Source organism: Myodes glareolus, chromosome 9 (genome assembly GCF_982192425.1).
Source record: "Myodes glareolus chromosome 9, mMyoGla1.1, whole genome shotgun sequence".
NCBI classification, from domain to species: domain Eukaryota; kingdom Metazoa; phylum Chordata; class Mammalia; order Rodentia; family Cricetidae; genus Myodes; species Myodes glareolus.
In genome coordinates this window covers 44006527-44018569 of record NC_142034.1, presented here as the reverse complement: position 1 = coordinate 44018569, position 12043 = coordinate 44006527, and positions in this window count along the sequence as shown.

Here is a 12043-nt window from a genome sequence, read left to right as displayed (position 1 = left end):
TGTATGAAAGTTTTGCCTGTATATACGTAAGTGCGCCATGTATGGGCCTGGTGCCCGAGTCTGAAGCGGGTGTCAGATCCCCTGGAACTGAAGTCACAGATGCTTTTATTTTGCTTTTGTTTTTGAGGCAGGATCTCATGTAGCTAGGGCTGAACTTAAACTTCTGATCCTCCCGCCTCCATCTTCCAAATTCTGGCATTGTAGGGGTGTACCACCATGCCTGACTATGTATCTTACTTATTTTTATTAAAATCTGAGCATAGTTGATTCAGGTGGCACATGCCTGTAATAATTAAGGAAAAAATGACAAAAATCCGGTTTCTTAGTCACGGTAGCCACATCAGGTGCTCACTGTTCCCTGCGGCTGGTGGCCGCCATATTGAAGAGCTGGGATAGGAGATATGCAGCATCACAGGAAATGCTTTGAGGATGGCTCTGGTCCAAGAGAGCCTTGTCTGGAACTCTGTTAGTGCGATTTGAAACAAAGGCTGCTTGTTCCCAGGGCAGCTACATCTGACCAGATGCAGGCACTCTAACATGCCGCTTCCTGACAGAGCATGGGGAATTCCTTTCTGACACACACCTCCTGCACTCGGGAGATGGGCCTCTGTTGGCTGTTTCATCCGGACTCTTTGGGAACAAGGGTGAGAACTGGTTTCTGGTGTTTGTACGGTTTTGGTCTGAGTGTTTTCAGACAGGATCTTTTGTAGCCCAGCTGCCACCAACTCTTATATTTAGTTACTTAGCTAGCTTGTGGGGATGGGATAGAAAAGCTGTGAGCTTCACCCCGCAGTCCTGCTGGTACTCTATGCAGCTTAGACCAACCTCAAACTCAAAGCAGTATTTGGCCTCAGTCTCCTGAGCGTTTGGATTGTAGACTGGAGCCACTCCTCCCTCAAATTCTGTATAACTGAGATGACTTGGAACTCTTGATCTTCCTGCCTCCTAAGGTACTAAGTGCTGAGCAAGAAACCATGGGTTTGCCCCAAGCTGGGTCGGCCTCCACACCGCCACCCTCTTCCCCTCCCCAACTTGTTTGGCATTGTTTTGAGACAGTTTCATCTGTAGCCCACCGTGGCTTCAGAGTCATGGTAAACCTTCTGCCTCAGACTCAAAATGTTGAGCTCACAGGCATGAGCTGTTTTCAATGTTTTAATCCAGTCTACTTGAAGATCTTTAGAATTAGTTGACAGGCTTGCTTTCTGGGACTTGAGTATTTGCTTAGACCCATGCTACCCCTTCTCAAACACATTAGTTACTTCTTCAGAATTTCAATAAGGTTATTTCCTGTTTACACATATATTTACATATTGCATTAGCAAAACTCAGAAAGCTTCATAGCCAACAGAGGAGCCCCTAAGTCCTTGATGAGGCATTTTTGCTAGTAAATTAACCACGTCTGGAAACGTTTTACTGCAGAATATTAAGTGAAGAGCTGTTCCATCGCTGTGGGAGGGTCAGCGGCTTGCCTGGGGAAAAGCCTGCCTGCCGGCACTGTGCTCCCACACACCTAGGGTGGCAGGCAGGTCAAGCCCAGCAGGGACAGATATCACATCCAGCTGGCAGCTGGCCTAAAGTGTCCAGGAAAGCTGCCACTGGCTTCCCTCTGGCTTCCCAGAGGACAAGAGTCCTGGGACATTGGGATGTGTTTTGGCACTTGATGACTACAGAAGGGCACCTGTTTGACACCCAACAGTCAGCTTTGGACGTCATTGATTTCGTTATTCATTACAAGTCTGTAGACTCGAGGCAAAATGGGAAGACATACCGCTGTGTAAACAGTCCGTCTCTGGGGCTCCTCCCTCTGGCCAGCACCAATCCTCTTTTGGGTGCTATCCCCACCCCTCCTCCCAGGTATCTGGACCTTTTTGATGATCTTTTGCAGGAAGTTGAATTGTTCATAGCTTGTTTATGATCCTGCTAATGGGTTGGTCAATATGGACCTTGAGAACCAAGGAGACAACCTAATTGTAAATCTGAAGCCGTCAGGCCTACACACACACACACACACACACACACACACACACACACACACACTTGAAACCCACTTCTGGCTTACACAGAGAGAGAGAAAAAAAATAAAAAAAGAAAAGTTTATCTTAGTTTTTTTTCTTTTTTTCTTTCTTTCTTCCTTTTAATTTTTTTAGGGGGGGAGTAGTTGAGATAGGTTTTCTCTGTGTAGCCATGGCTGTCCTGGATCTCACTCTGTAGACCAGGTTGGCCTTGAACTCACAGAAATCTGTCTGTGTCTGCCTCCCAAGTGGTGGGAGGTGGGATTAAAGGGGTGCACCACCACCACCTGGCCTTAGTTGGGGTTTTTATTGCTGTGAATAGATGCTTTGACCGTTGTAGCAGGCTTTTTCTTTTGGGGCCACCAACCAGCTCCTAAATCATGACACAGACTCCTTATTAGTTATGGATGCTCAGCCTTATCTTAGCTTCAGTTTAATCTGTTCCTCTTTTTCTACACCTTTGTTTCATGGCTTTTTACCTTCCTTTCTGTATATCTTACTTTCCTGCTGTCTCCTTGTCTGGCTGGTGGCTGCCTATGATTGCCTGGCTTCTAGCCCCGGGTATGGTCCTCTCTCCCTTGATCTCTCCTCCTCCTTCTCGCTCCTCTCTAGAGTCCTCCTCCTATATGTTCTCTGTTCCCATCAGTGCCACCTATTCCTCTCCTGCACAGCTATTGGCCATTCAACTTCTTATTAGACCTATCAGGTGCCTTAGGTAGGCAAGGTAGAACAAATGCAAGACATCTTTACATCATTAACAAAGGCAGCAGAAACAAAGGTAACTCACTCTAACATAGTTTAGGTAATATTCCAACTGAAAGACCTGGATAAATCCAGATCCCCCTAACAGGAAAATAGAGCCAAAAATCTAGCAGGAAGAGAAGAATCAGAAATCTAGGATTAGCCAGTTCCAGGGTTCCAGGAACTAGCTCAAGATAAAGGTAGATTGTAATCTTGAGAGACAGAGAGATTCCCCCTAGTAATTATCACTCCCTAGTAATTATCACTGGAATAGGAATTAGCTGATTACGACCTTGAGAATGATCTTGAGAGGCAGGGAGTTGCTCCTTTGTAATCATCACTGGAATTTTCGGAATTTTCTGTGACACCCTCCCTGCCCCCCTTTCGGATTACTGGGCTGTGTGGTTTCTTCCTATAAAAACTACTTCTCCCGGTCACTCGAGGTCGAACTCTTCCCCTGCGTGGGTTATGAGTCTCGGTCCCAGTGTACTTGTCCCCGTCTTGTCGTCTTGTCATTAAACCTCGTGTGATTGCAGCAAGGACGGTCTCTCGTGAGTTACTGGGGGGTTCGCATCTTCCCGAGGCTCGAGTGAGAGTCTCCCCAAATCGGGGGTCTTTCACAACCAAATGTAACACATTTTGCCTAGTTAAAATAATATTCACCAACAGACCATGGTATCTCTTACAAGGAGACATTTAATTAGGGCTGGCTTACAGTTTAAAGGTTTAGTCCAAATGTTTATCATCATGGTGGGAAGCATGACAGCATACGTTCAGACATGGTACTGGAGTAGTCAAGCGTTCTACATGCAGATCATCAGGCAGTAGAAAAGAGAGTGAGACACTGGGCCTGGCTTGAGCATCTTACACCTCAAAAGCCACCCCCAGGGGCTGGAGAGATGGCTCAGTGGTTAAGAGCACTGACTCTTCTTCCAGAGGACCCGGGTTCAATTCCCAGCATCCACATGGCAGCTCACAACTGTCTGAAGATCCAGTTGAAGGGGATCTGACACCTTCACACCAATGCACATTAAATAAAGTTAAATAAACCATTAAAAAAAAAGCCACCCCCAACAATACACTTCCTCCAACGAGGCCATACCTCCTAATAGTACCACTCCCTGTGAAATTTTTACTGCCTGATAAGCCTCTCCACTTATGCAATAATCCAAATCAGACCAAATCAAACTAAATTAGAAAAAGTCCAGGTTTAATGCATGCCAGCGCTCCCAGATGGCCTTCCAGTTCCAAAAGAGGAGATGGGAAGGAAGACCAAAAAACCATGGAGAGGGGAAAGGAGAACCAGAAAGACCACGTGTTCATTCTCTGGGGGACAGTTTAAATAGCCTGTGGGAGTGGCCTTGACCCTCTCTGGGGAGTGGGTCACTGTTTGGTGGGCTTTCTCGGAGGTGGAGTCTGGACTGAGGTAACTCCCAGGGGAGGGGGCTTGAAATGGAACTTTCCACCCAGACATTCCAAAATGGGGAAGCCCTACCCAAACTTTCCAGACTCTGGATATAGGGGTGTCAGCAACTGGGGTGATGCTTCCAACCAAGCATCCCCTATAGGCCTGTGGGGGCCCTTTTTATTCAAACCACTATGAAGTTCATGGTTCATTCTTGGTTACATAGCAAGTTCAAGGTCCACTGGGCTGTATGAGATCAAAATGAAAGGGAGAAAGAAAGGGAATGGGGTAAGCTGTCGGGACTGAGACTGACCTACAGAAACTTACTAATTCACTGAAACCCACTAGTAAAGAAAGGCACAGTATGCACACACTGTACAAGCCTCAGGAACTTTACCCATGTCTCTTCCGTATTCTTATTGTTCTCCACAAACAGCATCTTTTGCCTGAAGCTGACTTATGATTCCCAATTGTTCCTTATATCATTGTCTGTTTTTAATTAATTTATTTAATATGTATAGGTGTTTTGGCTGCATGTATGCATGCATGTATGTATGTATGTATGCATGCCATGTGTATGCCTGGTGCTCACAGAGGCCAGAAGAGAGAGTATCTGGTCCCATAGAAATGGAGTTACAGACATTTGTGAACTGCCTTCTAGGTGCTTAAAACCCAAATGTAACTTCAGTTGCGGGGGATTTCACTCCCTCTTGTGGCCTGTATGGGCACTGTACACATGAAGTACATATACATGTAGGCAAACACTCACACACACACATACACACACACACACACACACACACACACACACACACACACACACCCCTAAAGATAAATAAAATAAATAAATCTGAGACCGGAGAGACGGTTCAGTGGCTAAGAGCCCTTGCTTCTCTTCCAGAGAACTCAGGTTTGATCTTCAGAATCCATATGGTTGTGGCCAGCCATCTGTAACTCCAGTTTTAGAGGATCCAACATCTTCTGAACCTCTGAGGACACCAGGCACAGGCATGCATGCAGGCAAAACACCTGTGCACATAAAAATTAATTAATTAATTAATATCATGGTTTATTTGGGGATTAAGTCCATTAAACCTTTCAGGGCCCAGAAAGATTTGCTCTGGCAGGCGAAACCTGGGTTACTGGATCTGAGGGTAAACGGAATAAATCTACTCATATGCATTACCACTACCTGTTGTGGTGAGAGCCTGCAAGTACTATACAGATCTACTGGACTAACCACGGGAAGTGGAAACATACACTCCACTTGGACTGGCCTGTTTTTGCAGAGCTATGGGCACACTTGTCCTTTGGATAAGTCACTGTCAGTTCTGTAAAAATCTTGTGAAATCATGGCATTTCCCCCTTCTATAGTCTCCCAGCAGTGTATAAGCCTGAATTTTCCTGTAGGGCCACTGGATACCTCCCCCACATCATGAAGTCATGGTGTGAAAAGGGTTCAGTCAAGTCCTTGTTCTCACAGCCAAAATCTATATAAAAAATAGTCCCCCACAAACTTTTGATTCGCAGTGGTTACTGGTAAGAAAGGACCTCAAACAGGAGGCAATATGTCTGCTCTAACAGCAGACTCAGGACGGCGTAATCTATGGTCTTCTGCTCTGACTTAACAGACTACTAATATTCAGTATTTACCCTTTACCTTGGTTGCTTTCAACTCTCATAGGATTATACATAGTCCAGGAAATTAACCATTTATACAGGAAAAAGGCCTGAATCACTAAAACTAGCTTCAGAGAGAAAAATTCTCACTTGGGTACCCTGCTGGAGTCAAAAGCAGGGTCCCCAGAAAAGATTCCTTTTAACTCAACCAGCTAAATGCTAAAGCAAATCAAGTCCGCGGGTTAGTAAAGCTACCAGGCTGTGTTTCCAGCCACAGGGGAACTCTAAGCCACGCCCCTCTGAGACTTCAGGCGCCTCCTTGCCAGATCCACCAGTTTCTTGTTACTGTGAAAATGCATGCTTGATATGATTGTTACCACCTATGGGATTGTTAACTTGTCTGTATGCCTGTATAGACTGAAAGCTTTGTGGAGATCACCCCCTTTTTTCTGCCTGATGCCCCTATGCCCTCTTTTCACCCTATGGCCTTACCGTTATGTCTGATGCTTTGCCCTTATACCTTGTGCCCTTCTGCTTCTTCTCCTTTTCCCTTCTTTCATCCCCCCCCCATAAAGATATACGCAGGAAAAATGTACCTAAGCCAGTCAGTTTGTTCTACTCCTCAGATCCCGTTCCCAGCCCCAGAGAGTGCTGAGGCTGGTGTTCAGTAGCCCCTGATAATGTTCTTTATTCCTTTGCACAAAGAAGCATAAGGAGTGGTTTCCACGAGGTTTCTAGATTTACAAGCATAGCTGGAAAATTCCATAGACAAAGACAATGATAATACACAACTTAAAATCACAAAAAGGGCAGGTAGAATCTGATAAAGCAGCGCCCTTGAACAGGAGACAACACCCAGGAAAGAGTCTGCGCCCAAGGAAATACCTGACATTCCAAACGATTAGATAAAGTTACTAAACTCCCTGAACCCGGACTTCACCCACACCCAGACCTGTCTGTCTGGTAAGGGCAGGCATGCTACCTTGCTGTCTTCTTTAGGAATTTCTCTGTGGTCTGTTAGCAGGTGATTTTGTGGGGTTGACTTGATGTAAATTTGACTGTTAGGACAAAGAGTGGATGTTATCGCTTTAAGGCCTCCTGGTGTGGGGAATGGACAGGTCATCCCCTTGCCCATGCAGGAGAAGTTACACTGCTGAGGTGTTTTGGGAATGAATTCCATTTTGCAGGGAGAACCAGGGCCTCACAAGGTTTCCACAGATATGACAGCGACTTGTTCGCTTCACAAGTATTCGTGCAGCGCTGCGAAACAGGTTACCTCCTGTGTACGTGGACTCACACATTTCCCGTGGATCTGTCTATTGGTCTGTCAACTATTCATTTACTGTATAGTCTTGTGGGCTCCAATAAATTAAAAATAAATCTTTTAAAAAAGATAACAACAAACTAAACAAAATTAAAATAATGCCTCCACTAGAACAAATAGAGAATTCTTAAAATAAGCAATAAAAAGACAAATAATTAAGCTGAGAAGTGACGATATATCCCTTAATCCCAGCACGCAGGAGGCAGAGGCAAGCAGATCTCTGTGAGTTCGAGGCCAGCCTGGTCTATAAGAGCTAGTTCCAGGATGGGTTCCAAAGCTACAAAGAAACCTTGTCTTGAAAAACAAAAACAAACAAACAAACAAAAAGTGCGGCAGGTCCCCGAGTGGTGGCAGTGGTCATCAAACTTGAGACCAGGCAGGCCACAATGGCAACCAGTCCCAGGCAGGGAGCCTGGAGTGGCCCACGGGCCGTGAGGGTCAGTGGGTCCTAGGCAGGAAGCACCAAGGCAGGTGAGAGACCAAGACCAAGCAGCCAGTTCCACAAGGAGCTGCAGCCCTGGTGGGTGAGAGACAGATGGATAGGCACACACCATGCAGAGTAAGTGGGTATTTATTTAGTGGGTTATGGAAGGGAAAGGAGAGAAGAGGGAAGAGCAGAGAAAGAGGCAGAGAGAGAGAGAAATGGAGGGGGAGAAGGGAGAGAGGCAGAAGCTGCCTCTTTGAGAGAGGCTCAGACTGAAAGTAGATCTATCTGCCTCAGCAGTGGATGGGGGACGGGAGAAGGGGTGGGGCTTGTCTCTTAAAGGGACAGGACAGACCATTACACACAGTGAGTTCCAGGACAGCCAGGGCTACACAGAGAAATCCTGTCTGGAAAAATTGGAAAAGAAAAATAATTAAAAGTAGTCAAAGACTTTAAATTCACATTTTCCCCAAGAAGAAATATAAATTTCCAATACACTGACAAAAGGATGCTAAAGTTGTGTGTCAAGAGGAGCCTGCAAATAAAAACTTCTGTGAAGGGCTAGAAAAGTGGCTCTGAGATTAAAAGTACTTGCTCTTGCAGAGCACCCCATTTTGGTTCTCAGCACCCACATGGTAGCTCACGACCATTGATAACCTCAGTTCCTGGGGATCTGATATCTTCTCTTGGCCTCTATGGGCACCAGGCATACTTATGGTACACAGACATACATACAGCTAAAACATGCATACACTTAAAATAAATTAATATAAGTTTTTTTATAATTCAAGGGGATACCACCTCATAGACACGAAGATGGCTACAACCAAGTGTTTATGGGGATATAGAGAAACCAGAACCTTATAGATACTGGGAGGGGTGCAGTTCAGGCACAACACCTTGGGAAAGTATCTGGCAGGTTTTTACAAAGGTGTAATTTAAGAACATTTGCTACTCTTACAGAGAACCCCGATTCTGTTCCCAGCACCCACGAGGTATATTACATACAACTGTATGTAATTCCAGTTCCAGTAGAGCCAATACACTCTTCTTGCCTTCACAGGCTACAACGTGTACCATGTAAACATACAAATCTGTAAGTAAAACAGTGGTATACATTTTTTTTTAAAAAAAAAAAGATCTTGTGGCTAACCTCAGCTTGTTATGCTCAGCCTAGGACAACCCCAAAAGACTTTCAGGGAGACCAACTCACTGAAATGTAAAAGCAAGGTTTATTGCGTGTACAATACAAGCTGGCAGGGACCTCATCAAAACAACTAGTGTAGCAGCAGCAGGAGGCGGTACCCTATCCTTTTAGAGGTCATTATTTAAAGGTGAAAAATTACAATAGCAGCTTGTGTGCTGGCAGGTGATCCTATCTACAACAGTTGGAACATTACAAATTTCCTTTGGATGGTCCTTTCCTGGGTGGTGCCTGGGTGGTCTCAGTTTGTATTGCCTCAGGGCAAACTACTGAGACTCAGGCCTCTATTGAGCTTGTCATGGCTGGATCCTACACAGCTAAATACTGTTGTCCTGTTGTCGGATAATTTGATTGCACTCTGACACTCCCAAGACTGCCAATAAAGTCTATTTTGAATTAGAGGGCAGAGTTATCTACTAGCCAACCAAAATTAACCATAGAGAGTTTGGAAGACACACAGAGAGAAACAAGAAGTAGTAGGGGGGATGTGGGAAGATTCTCGGCCCTTTTGAATTGAGGAAGGAGAGAGAGAAAGAGAGGGGTCACTGGTGGCTTCTCCGCTGTTTCTCTGATCACTCAGGTTCTTACCCTGATATCTGACTCCCAAGTTCTTTTTTAATAGTTTATTTAACTTTTATGTGCATGGGTGTGAAGATGTCAGATCTCAGGGACCTGGAGTTACAGACAGTTGTGATCTGCCTTGTGAGTGCTAGGAATTGAAACTCCGGTCCTTTGGAAGAGAAACCAGTGTTCTTAACTGCTAAGCTATCTCTCTAGCTCCCAAATCCCAAGTTTTTATTGATAAAGAAAAATTAGACAAATGCTTCAAAATAATAATTTTGAAGCCTGATAAAGCTATATAATGGGGGGGGGTGTAAATAAGTAGAAATAGCCCAGATATCTGTCAGCTAATGAAAAGAGAAAATTTGGTATGTCAATGTAATGCAATATTATTGGATCATAAAAGGGAACGAAAAACAGAAACATTGGTGAGTCATGAATGATGCACTGTGTTAAGTGAAGTGAAACACAAGCCAAGACCACATGTTGTATGACTAAATTCACAGGAAACATGCAGAATAGGGGAACCATAGAGATCAATAAAAGTGCTTGTCAAGAGCTGAAAAGACGAAGGGGGTGGAATGTCTGCTATCCCCAAAGCCTGCTGCTTCCTCGATGTTAACAAAGAGAAAACACGAGTTTTCTGGCTGAGTGAATTCAAATCTCACGGGGAAGATAAATGAACTAACATCGAGGAAACAGCAGGCCTTGGGCCTGACATTTCTCCAACTAGGTCAACATCCGAGAAGGCAAACAGAGCAGGTTGGTCTGACAGCTGGTCCAGCGAGGCCGCATCAGGTTGTGGGAAGCCAGCAGCAAGGGCACCACAGCCCGAGTCTCCTGACACTGCCTGTCATCCGGATGTGTGGTTTCCCTTTCTCCGAATTCAGGAGATGAGGTTAGCAAGAACCTAGATAGAACCTGGGACTCAGGGCCTAAGAGGCTACCATAAGTGAATATATTCCTCCCCCTCCCCACCCAATCTCTCTTAACACAGCACTCAATGACCCCCCACTTCCTCCCTAGACATATTTAGACTTGATTTCTCAGTTTCACTCCCTGTGTTGCAATGTCCCCAACATGTGACTTACGTTTATCAACTCTCACCCTGTGAAGGTGGAGACAGTGGAATGCTACCTCCTACATTGCCTTCCTCGGTGACAACACTGGTACACGTCAGGGCTAGACCTACCTTCCCTTGTCCCTGTCTAGACATCTTCTCCTGTGTACTGCACTTGGACCCATGCTTCTTGGTCCCAGAGCCAATAGGTGAAAGATGTTTGTCTTCTTGGTTTTGGTCACTTAGCATTTGAACTCTCCATTTTAAAAATATTTAGAGGTGCCCCCCCACACTATATATATATATATATATATATATATATATATATATATATATATATATATATATATAGTTTTTTATTGGAAGGAATTTTTTAAAATTTACTTTTATTTTATGTGCATTAATGTTTTACCTTCAGGTCTGTCTGTGTGAGAGTGTTAGATCTTGAAGTTACAGATAGTTGTAAGCAACATGTGGCTGCTGGGATTTGAGCCCATGACCTCCTCAGTACCCTTAACCACTGAACCATATCTCTCTAGCCCCTGGACTAACATTTTTTTTTTTAGGAAAACTAACAATATTCAATTTTTACTTTTTCAGACTTCTCTTTCCAAAAGAGTCTGGGCATGGGATTCAGGCTGAGCCAACAGAGGTACCTGTATCACACTGAGTGGGACATGGGGGCTCTCACAAATATCCCCTGGGAAGTGAAGGAGATCTTTACATACAGAGCAGGCAAGCTGGTTGGAGCACACACAGGTTTCGTTGCAGATGAGCTCCCACAGGGCCTTTGTCCCGTCCCTGACTTTGAACCCCACTCAGACTTCATGATGGTCTGTTGAGCAGCCTGTTTATCCTTGAGTTCATTGCCTGCCGAATTCACACTGTGTCTGTGGCTTGAAACTAGGAACCAGGACGGGTCTGCTGCCGCTGAGCCACTGCCTTGGTTCTCGGAGGTCCGCACTGGGAATAAGTTGATGCCAATAGGTCGAAGCATTCGTGAGAAAGCTCAGGTGCTCATGGCTATTGCAGGCTGCTCCTCTGGGCTTGGGAAGGTGACCTGAGATATGCGAGCCCCGAGAAGGATGTGCTTTTAGTCTTTGCTTCAAACCCACCTCAGCACCCGTGGGTTTAGCCATGTCACCCCCCCACCCCCCAAGAGCTCAGTTGTCACTTGGTCTAGGAGACTCCAGGTCTGAAGAAGCCACGCTTTCCACATCATTGATGGTTCTAGCCAGAATCTCTGCTTGCTGCTCCAGTTTAATGGAGTGTGTTGTTTGTCTTTCCAATAACAATGTGACTATAATTCAAACAAGAAGGCTTGATGGTCTGTTCATTTTATTGCACTTGTCTGTCTGGATTTCCAAGCATGGTCTCAAATGTGTTCTGGCTTCAGAAGTCCAGGAACCAGAACTCTGCATTAGAAGGAATGAGGTGTGTATGATGTGCAAGATTTGCAGAGGGCCTGGGCTTTGGGAAGGATTCTCCTTAGGGTCGACTTGCTCTTTACTCATGCTTCTAGGGTCAAGCAGCTAACTGTGGATTGGGATCTACTCACTAGCTATCCTCTGTGCACATCACACACACATACACACACACACATACACACACATACACACATACACAAACATACACGCATACACACATACACATACACACACACATAAATAGAAATCTTAAAAACTGACAAGT